Genomic DNA, 19,526 nt, shown 5'->3' with positions numbered 1-19,526 from the left:
ATGTTAGCAAGAAAATGTACTCATATCTGTGCTAGAGTCATGTCTTTTTGGAAAATAAAAAAAAAAATGCTATGGCTGAGCAAACTAGAAAATAATAACAAGTGTATCCAAAACCTGTCTACACACAATATAAATTATTCACTTGCCATTTAATTCTAATGAACAGGATCATTTCAACTATTTTCATGTGACAGACACACATGCAAACTATCGGAAACAATAGAAAGTGGGAAGATGCAGGCAAGTTATATGTATAGTTACCAAACCCATTACAAATGCTGTGGTGTGTGCTTCCTAATTTAGCTACAACATACTGGAGTGCGCATTAGGTAAAATTGTTAATTGCATTTGCTTTTTCATCAAAACTTCAATGCAAACTGCTGAATATAAACTAAAAAATATTAAATCTGAAAGTATTTTTTTTGTGGTATACCTTTTTATCTAGATCTGAATAGCACAACTTCCATGTGACAGTGTATATAAAGTGGTTACTGTTTGTATACCATTTTTTCTCAAGTCAGCTTTATATGTGTTTGATGAAGAAACTGCATAATTATCAAAATGAGTTTTAATCTCCTTTATTTTAAGAATACCTTTTTAAAAATATATAATTGCCAGACTACAATTAAATCACAATCTCAGATGCATTCCATTGCACACACCTAGGCCCACTATGATTTATCAACAGAAGTGCATTTTAATTCTTTCATGGTAGTTGTAAAAACACTTTACATCTTAAGCATTTATCACACCTACACTTTCATAAACAAACCTTAGGGTTCAGGGACAATTGTTAAATACTGTTCTTACAAACTTAGAAAGTTGATACAATAACAGGTTTTGCATTAGCATGAATTTTCTGAAGGATATGAAGTCTGAAACTCAAATGTGTGTCGTTATTTTCGAACTTCAATCTTTAATGATTTGCCACTAATTTGCCAGAAAAACACAATTTTATGAAAAAATTGACCAAAAATATGAGGTCAAAATTTGGACATTCTGTGAAAATCTCTACAGTTGAGAGGTATGCGCTCCAAGTCACATCCCATTAGGGATCTCAATTATTCCTCATTATTGGAGTCTCTCTGTTGGACTACAGAATCAATAAGTGGTACCCTATAAACAGCCATCCAGTAATCACAAAGAAGGGTAAATACTTTCAATAGATGATAGCTACATATGAACCAATAACTATCAGAGTTTTTGTTTCTGCAGCTTGTAGTGCTGCTAAGGTAATACTATCATGCTCTACTTCAAATTCCGATTCTACAGCACCCAAAAGGGGCTTCTGAGTGTTCCAAAACTTGCCAAGACCTACCTGAAATAGAACCTTTGGATTATGAAAGATAGATTTCACTAAATCAAGAAGTCTGGTAACAGAACCAGTACTGTTTACAGAGTTAAGAACATCTATATCCAGCTGGCATTTTATTTCTCCATGTTCAAGGTCTGGCTCATTCCCTACCAATAACATAGCATTCCCAGTCCCAAGAAGTTTACATTACCGGGCCCTAGTCCATCTTAATCTGTTCACTTCCTTTTTCCGTCTTGCCACATATTGCACCTAAGCCAGTGATCACCTTATGCTTTGTGATTATTGAGTCTTCATGGCAGCTCCATGCACTTTTCTCAGACTGAGTCTTGGCATAATACATAGGTCACCCATGCCATCAGGTGTTCACCAATAAATGTTATCCTTAGGCCTAGCCCCAGAGCTGAATTCTCTTATTCCTGTATTAAGTGAGTTCAGGTTTCTCTATTCTGGGTAAGGCTGGATATAACTCTAGACCCATATTTTAACTTGCACTCATATACAACAGATATATATAAACAAAGTCATGACCCAACTCAAAATACCTCACAAAATCTCTAACTTGCTAACCAAAGAAGCATAAAATGAATATGGTAAGAGCGTGCTCATATCTGGATTAGACTATGCATTATCTTTTATTTACCCTTATTCCCAGCAAAATGCTTACTCTTTAAAGCTAGCCAAAAGCAAAATTCTAAGATTTATTCCCTGCGTTTTGGAATGAATATCACTTTAACACCATTAAAAGGACTAATTGACACCTGTTGACATTAGGGCACATTTTGTATTGAATACACAAATCTTTAAGTTGTTAAAAGACAGTTACTGCCCTAAAGTGAAGCAATTATCATTCCTTAGAAAGCCATACTACAACTTAAGAAATAAAGCAATTGTAGTCAGAAAAGCCTTCTTTTAGATAATAAACAACTGAAAAAGCATGCCACAGAAATGGCCGCTACATGATGAAATATTATCAATGAACTTTCACTTTTCAGAAAGCAACTATGAACATATCTAATAAACCATTACAAATGTATATGTTTTGATGCTAAAAGTTAAACTTGTCTCAACTGAGCTCAATTTATTTTCTCAAAGGTACAGAATTGCACATGAAATACAGAGACAAAGATACAAGAATTTTGGCAACACCCAGATCTGCTCTGAGTTACAGCACAAAGGCATGAAAATTACAGAACCAACTGATATTGCCAACATCCTGGCAGATAGGTTCAGTGCTAACTTTACCCCCCCCCCCTCACCCCCTAAAGGGCCCATATCTATACAGGAAGAATGCAGAGTCCCTGTAATCACAACTACGCAGGTGAAAGCTGCACTCTCTAAAGCCAAAAACACAGCATCCATGGGACCGGACAACATCCCAGGCTGCGTTTTAAATGAACTTCAGAATGAACTGGCTCCCCACTTAAGCACCATGTTCAATAATAGCCTAACAACAGGCTTTGTGCCCACTGAATGGCGCACACCAACAGTTATCCAACTCCACAAAGGGGGAGCCACCACTGATCCCGGGAACTATAGACCTATTAGCCTGATGAGCCTGGTCTGCAAAGCCGTGGAACGTATCATCATGGAACTCATAAACAAAGACATTGGTAACCTCCAAACTCTGGATCCCACCCAGTTTGGGTTTTTGAAAGGCAGATCATGCCTCCTGAACCTGATCAACTTCTTTGAGGCAGTCACCAAAGCCGTAGATGAGGGTAAAGTGGTTCACACAGCCTATCTTGACCTCGCCAAGGCTTTCAACACCATCCCCCAGTCTGGAATTATAGCTAAACTCAATAAACTAGGCATAAATCCCTACATCACAAGTTGGGTTGCCAACTGGCTCACTGACAGAACCCACACTGTAAAAGTTGCAGACTCCAAATCTGACCTCAAACCAGTGACAAGTGGAGTACCACAGGGTTCCGTCCTGGGACCTCTCCTGTTTGGTATCTACTTCTCTGAAGTGCAGGCTAACACAGAAGGACTCTGGCTAACGAAGTTTGCAGATGACTGCAAACTAGGAGCCATAGTCAAGTCCCCAAATGATGTGAACATTCTACAGAAGGGCCTCTCTGAGACAGATGCCTGGTGTCAGAGCCATGGCCTCAAGCTCAATGCCAAAAAGTGCAGTGTCATCCCCTTTGGTAAAATCTCTGTACCCATGAACTACCACATAGGCAGCAATCTACTTAACACCAAATGTGTGATAAGAGACCTTGGGACCCAGGTGGACAGTAGTCTCTCCTTTGATAGTCACATCACCACAGTAGTCAGGAAGTCCTTCTACGTGGCACACCTCATCATAAAAGGGTTCTTGTCCAGGAAAAAAGAGGTCATCGTTACCCTCTACTCATCACTCATTAGACCCATTATAGAGTACAATGCCTCTTTTGGAATGTACCTCACAAGACATCTGCAGCAGCTGGAAAGGCCACAGAAGTACCTCAGAAAGAGGATTACTGGACTCAAACAAATGCCCTACACTGACTGCATTGAAAAACTCCAGCTTTACTCCATAGCATATCGCCTACTCAGAGGTGATCTCTGCCTAACATATAAAGCTATGTCAAACCCAGAGCTGTTGGACATGCTACACCTAAAGAAATCCCAATCCCTCCGAGCTATATGCTCTAGGGACCTAAACCTTGTCACCACAATAAACAGGACATGCTGGAGGGATAGATTCCTATCCCAGAGACTTCCCATACTCTGGAACAGGCTACCCAGCTATGTCAAGCAAAGTCCTTCATTAGCACTCTTCAAGAAAAATCTTAATGAGTGGTTGGGAAATAGGAAATACATCCCGGAGATCACTTCTGTGTCTCTGCTCATCAGTGGCACAGGAAAATAAATTTCTTGTGTGGCTTAAGCCAGGGAACCTTGTTGGCTAGGCTTGCATAGGCCCTTGGGCCGATAGCCTAGTACCTACCTATGAACCTATAAACCTATGAATGTTTTGACTCTCTCTTTAGATCAAGACATAACCACTATATTTAGATCAAGGAGTCACTGTTTGTAGTTTAATACTCAGCACAATACTTATATGTCTGTAACTCTCTATTGTAATACATACATGTCATATACCTTCAAATTCTTTGTAAAATTGTGTCACAAAGTTTATAACATTTGTGTAACTATGCTGACATTCTTTTGTCAGTGTAATTAATACACTGTTTTTTGCCCTGCCATCATCATTGTCATTCAGTCCAGGTCGTAACTGAAAAAGGGCTACAGACCAGTTCATCTACTCAGAACTGAATGAATAACTAAATAAAATTAATTAATTACCTGATTCATTAAATGAACCATCATATGGATCAGTTTACAGAAGACTGTGTAATCCAAAATAGTATTTTTGATATCCCAATGAAAGCTGCAAACCTAAAATGCAAACGGACCCTGTTCAAACCTCAGTTGTCAAAGCAGCTGCAAGGAATTGTAGCTGAAAGGTGGTTAGCTCTTATCATAGTTGTAGCTTTAAGACCTGCTGGTGATACCACAAATAAGAGACGCCATCGAGTTACACAGAGTTGTCCTCTATGTAAAGCTAGTGGAGGGACTATCTGGATATGATCAATAGGTTCTACAAGATCAGGAAGGCAGTACTTGGAATCGTCAGTATAGTGAAGGCCCAGTTGTAGGATGACTTTATTGAAATTATGGAAAATGACTTTCAGATGATCTCAAAAAGGTTTTTGCCAGCCTTCTGGTGTCTCATGAGAAGTGGATGTGAAAATTGTTACGATGTTCTCAGCATCTGTAGAGAAGTACTGACCTAAAATAAGGACACTGCTGGCAGATGGAAAGAACTTTAATAGAAACTCCTGACCCCAGTGTTTTATGCCCTTTTCAGAGGAGACACTGTCAGAATCAAGAGGTGATACTGAATCTATTTATGTAGATGAAGTCACTGAACTAATTAAACTGCTCTCCAGTGGTATGGCTGCAGGAACAGAGGAGATCAGGAGATCTGGACAAAACTACCTGGGGCACTAGATTTTGTTGGGGTATCACTGTTAATGTGCCTTTTCAATGTTAAGAGGAAGTCAGAGGAAATTACCTTTGGACAGGCAAACTTGTGTAGCCATCTCCTGAGGCAAAGGAGGTTCTGCTTCAATTACAAAGGGCTCACATTCTCAGGATAACCTGATATCAGTGTGTTGCACAGAGGCCCTGTCCTATAGGTGAGCCTCTGATTTATGAGCAGCAAGGCAGATTCCATTCTGACCTTGGAACACTAAATTGGCGTTTTGCCTTTGCATACATATTGGATTACAATTCAATCCCTGTATGTACAGAGTGAGAATTGTGTCTAAATTATCATTGTTAAGTGAAGTTTTTTTAAGGTGGGAACAGGACTCCATCAAAAGCGTGTCTTGCCTCCACCCAGTGATCAGAAATTAGGTTAAATACTTTGAACAGATTTTAGCTTCATATGAATCAACCACTATCAGAGTTTTCCTTTCTGCAGCTTGTTTGTAACATTCATTGACAGGTTATCAAGGTGCAGCTAAGGTTTGGAGAATATTCTGTTAATAAACATGAGGATAGTATCTCTATTGTTTGCAGGCAGTGTTGTCCTCTTAGCATCCTGTGATGGTTGTATACAGTGTGCACTGTAACGGTCACTACTGAATGTGAAGCAGCTGAGATGTGCACAGAAGCACTTCACTACTGAATGTGAAGCAGCTGGGATGTGCACTGAAACAGATCACTACTGAATGTGAATTAGCTGGGAGGTGCACTGGAACAGCTTGCTGCTGAATGTGAAGCAGCTGGGATGTGCACTGGAACAGTTCACTACTGAATGAGAACCAGATGGGATGTGCAATGAAACAGTTCACTACTGAATGTGGAGTAGCTGGGATGTGCACTGAAGCAGTTCACTGCTGAATGTGAAGCAGCTGGGATGTGCACTGGAACAGTTCAATACTGAATGTGAAGTGGCTGGAATAGGCACTGGAACAATTCACTACTGAATGTGAAGCAGATGAAATGTGCACTGGAACAGTTCACTACTAAATGTGAAGTGGCGCAGCCATGCACTGGCATGTTTTTCTATAATTTATAAAGTGAAGAATGGAGAGTCAATCCAAAGAACATAGTGTCCTTATCAATACTCACCCTTATAGGGCCACACCTGCTTCCTGGAGGGAAAAACAAATAAGACCAAGGATGAATTTATGGGTATACATGCAATTAGTAGGGTTCATTGCTGAGTGTGAAAGGGCTGAGATGAAAATCAGCAATTCTATATCAGAAGGTCAAGATTATCTCATGGAAGTGTGGATTGTTGTATGCAGGTGTGATGGGAGCACCAACCTGAAATGGAAGAATGTAAGTATCTGTAGAGAGAATCAGGAAATTGACCAGAAGATGAGTGCAGCTACAGCAGGACTTGTACTTGTCTCAGATGTTGAAGTGGGAAGCTCACCTCGATCTACATTCTTATTTTCACCTATGGTCACAAATTTTGTGTCCATGAACTCAAACTTTCAGTCATGGCTTGATTTGTGGAAATGAGGTTCATTCAAAGGTTGTTGGGCTAACTGCTGTGATAGATTTACGAACACAACAGTCTGACAGGATCTTGTAATATGACCACAGCTCTTCAGGGCAAAGAACAGTTAGTTGAGTTGGTTTGGGCAAATGGTTATGGCGTTCCCTGGGCACCTTCCATGGGAGATGTGCATGAGACATGGCCCACTAGTATGAGGCCCCAGGGCACACACTAGACATGGTGTAGACTATCACTCAGCTGAGATGGGAATGCTTTGGTATCCCCCAGGAGGAGCTGGAGAATTTTGCTGGCAATAGGGAATAGGTTCATAGGTTCATAGGTTCATAGGTTCATACTAGGCTATCTGCCCGAGGGCATTTACAAGCCTAGCCCATCGTTTTGTGGCTTACGCCACCCCTTTAGTATGGGGAACTATACCCATTATTTTGCTGTGCCTCTGTCGAGCAGTGACACTGAGGTAATCCCTGGGGTATATCTGCGATCTCCCATCCATTGGTCAAGATTTCTCTTGAACAAGGCCAGCGAGGTGCTCTGCCTCACATGTACCGGGATTTTGTTCCACAGCATAGGGAGTCTTTGGGTGATGAATCTATCCCTCCAGCACGTCCTATTAATAGCCGTGTCAAGGTTTAAGTCTCCCGCCCTTGTGGCTCTGATGGATCTTCCCTGCTGTGCTTGCTATCAGAAAAAATTTGCAGTTTAGAAGATGGATGGATGTATGGATTTTGAGGAAATATTCCATGATTAACCTTGCAGCATAGTTGTTGTGTCTCATATTATGTAATATAGTGGTTTGTTCCAGAATGTTAACATATACAAACATTAAATCGGGTACTAGACCAGTTTCTTTCCCTTCTAAATGCCAGATGTAGACATCAAACTTTTTCCTAACTTTCAATATATAAAAATAGCCTAACTGTAATCTGAACTAATCAGTTCTGCTGTGATAAGACACAGTAAATCTGCTGTTACTTAGTTTATTTGTAGACATGGTAATTCACTGAATAATGGGTAGGAGGAAGTAACCTGTATAATATTATAAAAAAGGAAGCATCATAAATACGTTTTTTTTCAGTTGAGTTCATGGCCTTAAAGACATTGCAGTTTGATGGAATGCTGAGATTTGAAATGGCAAGAGATTTATATTGTCTGACGCCACTTACGAAATCCATAGTCGTCACTAGCTCATTACTCTTTGAAGCATTGCTGTTCATACTGCTTCATTTTTTGTCACATGTATCTGTCACATTTCCTTTGTTAAATACAACCTCTCAGTAGGCCTTTTAGGACTGCTACTGTTAAATGAATCCCAGCATTACCTCCATGTTCACATACCCAGCTTTACAAAGAAAAGCCTACAGAGTCTTGCTTTATAAATAATGGGTTACTGAGAATAATTCTACATCAAGCTTCCTGTGAACACTGCAGCATATGAAGTTGCTGGTAACCCTCATTCTTTTGTAGTATATGAGAGCCCTTAAAAGATCTTTGTCAATTTTTGCTTTGTGCTTATCTTTCTGTATGAAAGGCATACAAAGCCAGGGCATCATTTTGAACATTTCTTTGCTGTTTGCTTTTTGAGATAGCGTTGTGGTTTTATACAGTGCAGTATCAGCACACTACAAAACCACCTGCACCTATACTAAATATGCAGAGTATATATTTCTGCAGCTAGTATCACAGACAGTACCTGTGAAAATTAGCAGGTTAATAGTTTTTTAATGATAATGTACTGTAAAAGAAAAATTATTATACTGGATGAGCTGGGAATATATATATTATATGTATAGTAACCTACAGTATGTGATTTATAGGAAAGAAGCTTTAATACTTATTGGTAGGATATTCCTTGTTAAATGAATTTAAGTAATATGATGCCTATGTGAAAGTCTACTCTGTATAACATTCCTGCAATTGTTAAAGGACAGCTATGCCCTAAACACAATATTTCTTTCTACAAAGTGTTTCCTCCTTACAGAATGATCCCCATATGTCCTTGTGTTCGGAAAATACATCACAGCAATGTATTCAACTCTGTGATGCTTCTGTTAGTCAGTTTCTTCAGTTTACACCATGTTGGAGTTGAATAAAATGTCAAGATATCTTCTTCAGAAATGTGTTGCTCTTGTATAATTTCTCCTGTCATATATGAAAGTTTCTTGTTAAAGAAGAAAACACGTAATAAAGTATCTGTAGTTCGTTTTTGTTATTTAAAACCACTGGGGATATAAAACTTTCCAGGCTCTAAGGATTCACAGATGTACTATACAGCTGCATTTTTCCCTTCCCACAGGTCATAAACCTATCAAGTTCTAAATCTTATGTATACCTCCAAATTAATTTAAACATTTGGAAACGTGTGCAAGGTAAAGCAACAGTCATATGTATGCATGTCTTAAGAAGAAGCACACAAAGGCACTTTTTTATAAAGATCATGAAATAAGGTAGTTTGGCTGATGCAAAAGACTGTTAGCGTTCAGAAATATTTATGCAAGTACCAAGTAGGTATTTCAAAATTGTGTATTTTATTGAGTCCATTTCTAGGTATACTTTGTTCTATGCATCCTCCAGAATCATAGCTAGTTCAACCAGCGCTCTGGGCCGTGCTATGAACCAGTACCCCACCCCCTCAGCTCTTCAAATGAAAAGCAAAAAAAAAAAAAAAAAAATGGCTGTTCTTTCTAGTGGCACTCCAGCCAGGTGGTCAGATGCATGACATACATGCCCTCCCACCTGCCCCAGCCATTCTGTTTTTGTATCCTGCCCCCAACCCTCCTTCAACATATTTTATTTAGAGAAAAAAATATTTTGAACTGTAGCAAACTGTTTGCTACAAATGTAGAAAACAGTTGCTACAGTTTATACTCTGCCTGCACAGAGCACTACTGCACTCATGTTTTAGTTAAAAAAGAAAAAAAAAGAAAGAGAGAGAGAGAGAGAGAGAGAGAGAGACTCTTTTTTTTTACTTTTAAACTGACTCACTCTATTCCTGGGCATTGGAGAACTCGATATCTCCTCTATAGTAGTTTCCTTATAGTAACAGTCACTGTGGCAGGCATCATTGTAACCCCTCCCTCACGCCAACAGCTCCATGGAGCAGCTCTTTATGGCCTCAGCCCCCCTTTGTTTATAGTTCCCCCTTTTTAATTTGCTTGGTATTTGATAAGTAAAGAATTCAGTTCATAATGATACTGCACATGCAGTGGCAGGATTTCTTAGTTTATTGTTTTCTAGTAAAATGAATTTAAAGGCCATTGGTAGGGCTTTATGTCATATCACCTGATAATAGGCTTGTGGGTTGTATCGGTGACAATTAATGTCCCAAGCTACAGCGTTGCTTATAGTACTGATACGTACAGTCTATACAGATAAAATTTAACATCTTTGGTTTCTAAATAAATGTATTGGTCACTCTTGTAACAACCTTGTCTTATGTGTATAACTTGGAAATGGGTTTCAGTGACAAAATAGATTTGACATTCTGCAGAAAAAAAGGAATTCAAAGACTGGATTAGCCATCAATATTTCCTGATTACTGATTTTAGAAAAAAACATTTTTGTCTAGTTAATGCCACTGTAAATATTATTTTACCAGATCTGAAGAATATAAATGAACATACACAAATGTTTTTGTGTCTTATTTTCTCTAATTTCTCAGCTCTTCTATTTGACTGAAGTAATTAGATGTTAGTCTAACATGATTTTACTCAAAATAGTTTTTTTTTTGAATTGCAAATCTACTTTCATATTTTTTCTTGTATGTTCTTCATAAACTCAGAACCAGATCTCTTAAGCATTCCTATTTTCAGACTTGATTTACCCCTTCACACAAAATTCTGAATCCCCCTCATGACTTCTGATTTTTAAAGCTGTCATGTACATAGAAAACCTCACTACATGACCAACATGGTAGTGGCACCAATAATTTAGAAAAACAGGACACGTCTTATATCTCCCCTTTTCAGAAGTAGATATAAATTACCTTTTATGTAGAATTTTGCAATACAGTTCATTAATTCTCTTAGAAAAAGTACTTATATTTTTCTATCATTTTGTCACTTTTTTAAACATGTTTTAAAGTAGTATCCCACATTCCTATCGCAAAGTTCTGTACTATTCGGAATTCACTTTTTATGCTAATTAGATGTCCACAATTTTCGCTGGCTGTACCTACTTTTCAAGAGCCTTTGCACATATTTTCAGTATTTGCAGGTTGAAGGATATGCTCACAAGTAAGTGAAAATGATCAATCCCTGTTGTCACTATGATGCCTAGACAATTGCATATCTCTGAAGCTTGTATTAGATATCAGACTCACTGAGTCTTGTTTTAGTGATAAAAAGTATAGGAATCATTTCTCTCTCCAGTTCTGCTGTTATTTTATATGGTTAAGACAAACGTATCTGTCATATTCAGTATTAGTGTCATCATCTTAAAACAACTAATGTTTAACCTTATTGAAGCTTTTCTAATATGAAAAAGAAAGTAATATAAGAAGATACTTGCTAAGATCGTTGGATGAAAAACATCATACTGCTGAAAATTTGGGAAAACATCTGGATATGACTATCAAAGTGACAATGGACAAAAAATTACATGTGGAATATTTATAGATAACTAATGAATGATGAGAAGTTCAGATTTACTAAGCATAAATGGAAAGAAATGTTGGGTGTCAAAAGAAGAGGATTTCTGGGTACTGAGGGCAAAGGGTACTGGTCAAAGTAACAGGAAGGGAACTGGTTCATACATGGGAGATATCTGGATTGCTTCTTTGCCAAAAATATATTTATATCTTTGATGATAGTAGTTTGATGTGCAGCTTTCCTATCAATCAACATCTATCTATTTATCTTTTTATCCATCTATCTGTCTATCGATCTATCCTTCTATATGAATAAATGTGCTTGTACCTTTAAGAATGCTTAGTACCCATAATGCATATATACTCAGCTCAGTCTGGAAGAGAAGTTTGTGACAGTAACCATTCTGTCAGTATGATGCCATTTTGTGAGAAATTAAAGCTGCATCACAACTCTGAAATCCTGTGTCTAGTGAGATTATTGATCATCATGTCAAGGTGTGACATGATGTCAGTCCAGTGGGATAGTTTCCCCTTGAAATGCATGAATGTAAAAATGTCTTTCAAATCCAGAAAACATGCCAAATACTCAATGTCATGACATGAGCTCAGACTTAACTGTTTTTGCCAAGAAGTTTCTATTTGGCTTAGAATAAACTTGTTTCACTGGTATTAGTGAAATAACATAAATTGCAAATGGTAAAATAAATCTTTCAGAACCATTCAACTTCACAAAACCATTTGCATGGCCATCATGGAGACAGAGGTTTAGACACTTACAGCAGACCTCTCAAACGATTGGGGACAAATATCAACAGAATCAGGGACAAGTCATGACATCAGGGACAATCAGGGACACATTTAAAATATTAGTGCTATTAACTTGACAAATTGACAGACTTAGAGCATATGAATTAATACACATTTTCTGAGGTAAATGAAGTTTATAACTCTTAATTGTTGTCATTATTCATTGCATGTAATTCATCACCTTTCCTCCAAAAGTTACTAGTTTTAGGAGGGATTAAGTGGGATAGAGTTAGAATTTGCGTCAAAATCAGGGACATCCTTGGAAATCAGGGACAGTTGAGAGGTATGACTTACAGCCAAGCTTGACATGAAAAGTGAAGATATAAAAATAAACACTTTATGGATAGAGAACGTCTTTGAGAATTAACTTTCATTTTCTGAAGAAGTGTTACATAGAAGTTCATAATAAGTAAGCTCAATGAACATTTTGTTTCTAAAAAGAAATGTTATCCATGAAGGAGTATTCTTCCACAGATATGCCCAAACTAGGGTAGTCTGTGGAAATATTTGTCAGGTGTTTATTTGAAGTCTGAACTATCTGAATACTAAAAGTTTAACCAAAGGATAAACAAATTTAAGAGAGAAGAGTGATTGCGTTGGCTGATAATGAAGTGTCCCAAAAGTTACATCCAATACATTAGTTAGGGCACAAGTTGTTAGTGAGTATAGTCGGTACCACACAAAACATACCAAATGGGCATGAGTGCGGTCATATTTACTGTAGCTGCTTAAATTAATACCCTTGCTTGTTAGAAGTTGATGTGACTGCTTTAGTACAATGTAACTGTGTAACCAATATAGGCTCTTTACCACAGTTTCATTGGTTACTGCGGTGGTGGTGGTGCTGCGGTAGCATTGTCGCCTCACAGTAAGATGTTGTCCTGTTCGATTCTCAGCTAGAGCGTCTTCTGTGTGGAGACATACGTGAATGGGCGTACCTTCGTTGAAGATTGTGTGTCAGGGCCGGCAACTCTGCACGTAAAAATCTACTGCCAATCATTAGCGGACCGGAGTTCCACTGTGGTGACCCCTAATCGGGAAAAGCCAAAAGACACAACAACAACCACAGTTTCATTGGTTAATAACTTCAGAGGACCTTTTTCTTTTCTGGTCCTGAATTTCAGGTTGAGTAATGTACACCTTCAGCATTCTTCAGGGCAACATTTGACCCTGCTATGACTCTGGTTACAGATGGAAGTGAATTTAATTCTGAAAAGGCAATTTAAATTGGAAAATTGATAAAGGCTGGATTAGTAAAGAGACACAAACTGTAATGTATGTACAGTAAGTAATCTGCATGAAGTAAAACTCAAAGAAAATAGCAAATTCAGTAAAAGAAATTTATTATGGTCAAAGAAAGTTTGCACATGAGAAGCAGAACAAATGCAGCTTGTCAAATGCACAAGATGCAACCTTTCATAGCCTGGATTAGAGTAGTGTCCTGTATATGGTACAGGTTGCAATTAAGGCAACAAGATAGTTTTGCATACAACAAAATGTCCCAAGTTATATGTAGTAGACAAGAAGAATAAAACAATGAAACAAAAAAAATAAACAATAAAACAATGTTTTCAGAAAGCATTTTTCCTGGGTATAGTGACAGTTATATCAGCTAGTGAATCAGACTGTTAAACCAAACAAGGAACTCTAGTAAGCTTAAACAAAAGGTACATAGCTGATGTTATTGGTATATCACATAATATTTATAGAAACATCTCAAAGTGTCTGCCGTTGTATGAAAAATAAATGAAATATGTCGACCTGAAGGCAAACTCAAGTGTATAGGAAGATTGTTAGCAATGAGTGAGCGAAAAAATCAGAACTATGACATTTACATCTATATGCTGGAATGTTCATATGTGTTTAATCTGATCAGCACAACGACTGCATGCGAGTTACGATCCAGAATAAACAAAATTAATAAGGATGCACTTAAAGATGTTAGTCAGTTTAACTATAAACCAGTAAAGATAAACTGAAATCAGATGCTGTCCTGACCACACCCAGAAGGGTAGCATTTCCAGTTCTCTCTAAATTATAGGCAAAATTCAAATGTATTCAGACAACTGGTGTGAATGAAAATGTAACTGAACTTACTAAATAATATGCATCAATCTGGCCAGTTTTTTTCTTTCTTGTTAAAAGCAAAGTAAGGATGCGTGTCAATTAAAAAAAATGTTAAGTGATACAGTCATGAAGGAGAAGTTCATGCTTCCCTTCCATGACAACATGGCAGCTAAACTGGTTGGTGTCAATGTGTTCTCCACATTAAACACTTCAGGTGGATTTTGGCAGGTACTCTAAAGCAGCAGAATGGTTAGAAAGCTTTGTTTCCAAAGACTGACAATTAGTTTAACTTCAGCACCAGAAATATATCAGTATGAATCTGTTGAAAGGGCATGAATGTGTAATTGTCATGGATGATGTGCTACTGCTTGGTCTTGATAGGGCTTCATGACAAAATATTGGAAGTACTTCTCCAAACTATTAAAAACTCAGGCACAAAGGAGGTACTGCTCCAAACCATTAAAATCTCAAGCACAAAGGAGGCATTGCTCCAAACCATTAAAATCTCAGGTAAAAAGGAGGCATTGCTCCAAACCATTAAAAGCTCAGCTACAAAGAAGGCACTGCTCCAAACTATTAAAAACTCAGGTACAAAGGAGGCATTGCTCCAAACCATTAAAATCTCAAGTACAAAGGAGGCACTGCACCAAACCATTAAAATCTCAGGTACAAAGGAGGCATTGCTCCAAACCATTAAAATCTCAGTTACAAAGGAGGCATTACTCCAAACCATTAAAATCTCAAGTACAAAGGAGGCATTGCTCCAAATCATTAAAACCTCAGGTACAAAGGAAGCATTGCTCCAAACCATTAAAATCTCAGGTACAAAGGAGGCACTGCTCCAAACCATTAAAATCTCAGATAAAAAGGAGGCACTGTTCCAAACCATTAAAACTCAGGTACAAAGGAGGCACTGCTCCAAGCCATTAAAAACTCAGGTATAAAGGAGGCACTGCTCCAAACCATTAAAAACTCAGGTACAAAGGAGGCACTGCTCCAAATCATTAAAATCTCAGGTACAAAGGAGGCATTGCTCCAAACCATTAAAAACTCAGCTACAAAGAAGGCACTGCTCCAAACCATTAAAATTCAGGTACAAAGGAGGTACTGCTCCAAATCATTAAAATCTCAGGTACAAAGGAGGCATTGCTCCAAACCATTAAAAACTCAGCTACAAAGAAGGCACTGCTCCAAACCATTAAAACTCAGGTACAAAGGAGGTACTGCTCCAAATCATTAAAATCTCAGGTACAAAGGAGGCACTGCTCCAAATCATTAAAATCTCAGGTACAAAGGAGGCATTGCTCCAAACCATTAAAAACTCAGCTACAAAGAAGGCACTGCTCCAAACCATTAAAATTCAGGTACAAAGGAGGTACTGCTCCAAATCATTAAAATCTCAGGTACAAAGGAGGCATTGCTCCAAACCATTAAAATCGCAGGTACAAAGGAGGTAATGCTCCAAACCATTAAAATCTCAGATAAAAAGGAGGCACTGCTCCAAACCATTAAAACTCAGTTACAAAGGAGGCGCTGCTCCAAACCATTAACATCTCTGGTATAAAGGAGGCACTGCTCCAAACCAGTAAAAACTCATGTGCAAAACTAGAGACAAATGCAATTTTGACAAGCCTGAAATCAAATATCTAAAGCTGAGATTCAAAACTAGGGAAGAATCCACTTTTAACTAGCCTGAAATCAAATATTTGGACACAGCATAAGTGTTGGTGGAGTCAGGCAAGATTCAAGCCAATTCAAAGCCACAGCAGAGCTAAAAAATCCATCCTGTGGAAATCAGTTACATCAGGTCATAGGCATAATCATTTTGGAGAAAAATTGTACCAGACCTATCCACAGTGCTACATCCTTTAACAGATTTACCAAAGACAGTTCAGTGTACCTAGGTCTCAGGGTAATGCTGATGCCTAACTCTTCAGCAAAGTTAAACAGCTGCTGACATCTGTCCCAGTGCTGACCTGCTACAACAACAACAAACCCACAATCATAAGTGCTGATGCCAGTAGTTATGGTCTAGATGCTGTTGTACTGCAGATGGATCAGCAAATCCTAAGACCTATTGCTCCAAAATACTGACTGATGCAGGAAAAAATATATTCACAGAGGAAAAGTCTGCCTTGCCAGTCTGTGAGCATGTGAGAAGTTCTCAAGATAACGATTGGTTTATAGAGCTCCCAACTCTAAATTGATCACAAACCACTGGTTCTACTGATTAATTCCTATGATTTAGATAAAATACTAGCAAGGTGCTAGAGATTACTTGTTAGACAGAGACCTCTCAGTACTAGACTGATCCGTGTACCTGGAAAGCAATTAATTGCAGCTGACATGTTGTCAAGAAATCCGATACCCAAGCAGACAGACTGATACCAAAAACTACTTTGCTGTGAATGTAGAGGGTTCATGGCAAATCAACAAGTAACTACGAAAACACTTGACAGATTAAAACTAATACTAGCCACAACAAAGAGCTTTGTCATTAAATATGGAAGTGATGGACACCCTAATCTTTGGAATGTGACAAAGCATGTGATATGCAAACTGTATTCTTATAGAACAGCTGTCGCAGAACAACGGTCCTCCAGTAAATCAAGACAGAATAGTTGTACCTCCTTTATAACATGCCAAAATGCTTAAGCAAATACATGAAGGAAATTAAAGCCTGACTAATTGTTTTGAAAGAGCTGAAATGTTGATATAGTTGCCCAGTATCAACATGGACATTGCAAAGCTTATTTAGATGTGCCAGTTTTACATAATGGATTAACCGTTCCAGGGAAGAGAACCACTGAAGCCAATCCATTACTGCAGAGTCCATGACAAGGGAATATCTGCAGATTTATGTGAGTTTGAAGGAAATAGCTACCTACAAGCGCTATTACTCTCAAGGTATAGAAATTCTGCATGTACCAGCAACAGTGAGTCAACAAATTATTGCCAAATTTAAGACAATGTTTAAAAGATATGGCATAACAATCAAATTAATCATAGATAATGGTATTAATTTTGTATCCATAGAATTCCAGCAATTTTCTGAGGGTTATAGCTTCATACCTACTATATCAAGTCCTCACTACCCACAGTCCAATGAAGGTGATAAAAGGTCAGTCCAAACTGCCAAAAAGAGTTTTCATAAATCTGATCCTTACAGAGCTCTTACACTTTACTTTGTTTTTCTATACAGTGCAGCTACAGTAAGCCCCGCCCACCTGAAGTTTGGTAAACAAATCAGGACTAACATAACTATGCTGGAACCAAAGAGTATTCCTTAAAATCAGTCAAGGAAGACAACCAAAAGGCAAAATATACTTAAACACCTCTACGACACATAATATTCAACACAAACTCTACTTGTCCTTCAATCAGGGCAATAAGCTGCCTGAAGCTGGAGAAGGTTGAGCGGAAATGGGAAACAATGAATGTTGCATCCACCTTTTGTACTATAACATATTACTACAGGGTACAAATGGGTGATGGTGCCATTTTGAGATTGTCATACCCAGGCCATTCCTGCATATCAGGAATCCTCACCAAGGTGATCAAACAAAGGATGTTGAGGGCCTTAAATAACAGAAGCATGCCAGTTCAATCAAATGTACTGCCACAACTAGGAGTCCAAGATTAGGGTAGAATGTCCAAGTCTGGAATGAGTCCTAGGGCTACCCAGAGTACCCTGAATCTTAGTGTGACTATACCACATGCTATCCATACGCATCCAGCTACATATACCAAAAAAGACTCTAGACGCTAACATTTCCTCTACAGATTACTTTCCAGTGTGAGTGATCAGGTGTGGTGGTGAAGTGTATCTGTCTGAACAATACAGGGAGTGCAGCTATATTTGTGGGCAGATAAGTAACAAACTTTGTACACATTATAATTAGTACCTTTTAGAAAGAGCTTTTAGGGAAAGTGAAATAATTTGTGTTAGGAAAAAAATTATAGTACCGTTTTTTACCATTTCTTGAAATTAAGATAAAAAGGCAACCACTTTCTGCAGTTCCCATATTGCATTTAATAATGCTGCTAATAGGGTCTATATGATGTTGCCAAACTCTTAAAAGTTCGAATGTCATATGGTCGACACCATATGATCGAACTTTTAAAAGTTTGAACGTTTCAATGGAGATCTCTGTACAGTGCAGAATGGGAAGATTTCCCTTTTCTGCACTGTAGTGCGATCTCGGAGTAGGTATATTTAAAGAGTGGGGGCTATGGGGGTCAGGTAGGTTTTTTCTTTGGTTTATTTTTTTATTACATTTTTGAACTTTTAAAAGTTCGATCATATGGTGTCGACGATATGGCGTTCATACTTTTAAAAGTTTGATTATGTGATATAGATGCCTGCTAATATGCATCAGACATGGTCCGATTTGCTGCAATACAAGTCATTTAGGGAGAAATTGTCTTTCTTGGCATAATTTCTCTACATACTTAGTGTTTATATACATATATATTGATGACAATGGACACATTTCTAAGTCAAGGTATAATTAAAATTCATAAAGTCAGTATTTCTTCAGTCATTAATGTCAGACAAGAGTGCTCTTTTCAGCACCTGCAATGTGCCCAGAATTGCCTTCCTGTGGAGTTCATAAGGAGTTACATGCATTGGTAGTATATTATAGTACAAATGTAAATTCCTTATTAGCTCTGTCACTCCTACTACTACTGGAACTGCCTGGGTATCTTTATTTCACACTGGTCTTATTTCTGCTTATAAATCCTGATATTTTAAGACTTTTGTGTCTCTCATGTAAGATACCATCATTTCTAAGTTTAGCACTTTAAATGATTAACACTACTTTTATCTTTTTTTTCTCTTGGGCTATTATATCTGCTTTTCTTACATCAGTTTTTTGAACTGCAGGTAATGAGTGGTTCTCATTTGATATAAACTTCATCACTGTCAATAATGCTTTATGGTTCATGTTTCCAATGTTTCTAAGCTACTTCTGTATTGTAATGTTTGCACAATCCCCAGTCCAGCAGTCTTGCCCATTACTGTGCCTTTCAGTATACAGAGCCTCAGCCATGAGCGCATCACAGCCAACAATAAGATTTGTAACTTTTTCCAACTCTGTTTTAGAGAACTTGCATTTCTCTGTTTCTCCCACTTTTTTCAATGGACTTTGTAAACCAATGTGCATGTAGCCCACTGTCTTAGGCTGTCATTATTAGCCTTTTATCTTTTGGTTTCAGTTCAC

At 38.0% G+C, this 19,526-nt stretch overlaps 1 protein-coding gene across 1 annotated transcript in view; it reads left to right on the top strand.

Annotated features, from left to right (window-relative positions):
• The window catches only part of SLC6A7 (solute carrier family 6 member 7), a 1,098,089-nt gene that overhangs the window by 902,306 nt on the left and 176,257 nt on the right, over window positions 1–19,526 (top strand). The window lies entirely within an intron of this gene.

Source organism: Protopterus annectens, chromosome 4.part0 (assembly GCF_019279795.1).
Source record: "Protopterus annectens isolate FY-2018-M chromosome 4.part0, PAN1.0, whole genome shotgun sequence".
In the NCBI taxonomy this organism is placed as follows: domain Eukaryota; kingdom Metazoa; phylum Chordata; order Ceratodontiformes; family Protopteridae; genus Protopterus; species Protopterus annectens.
Note: the sequence above shows the minus strand (reverse complement) of the source record. Positions and strands in the feature narration are given on the sequence as shown.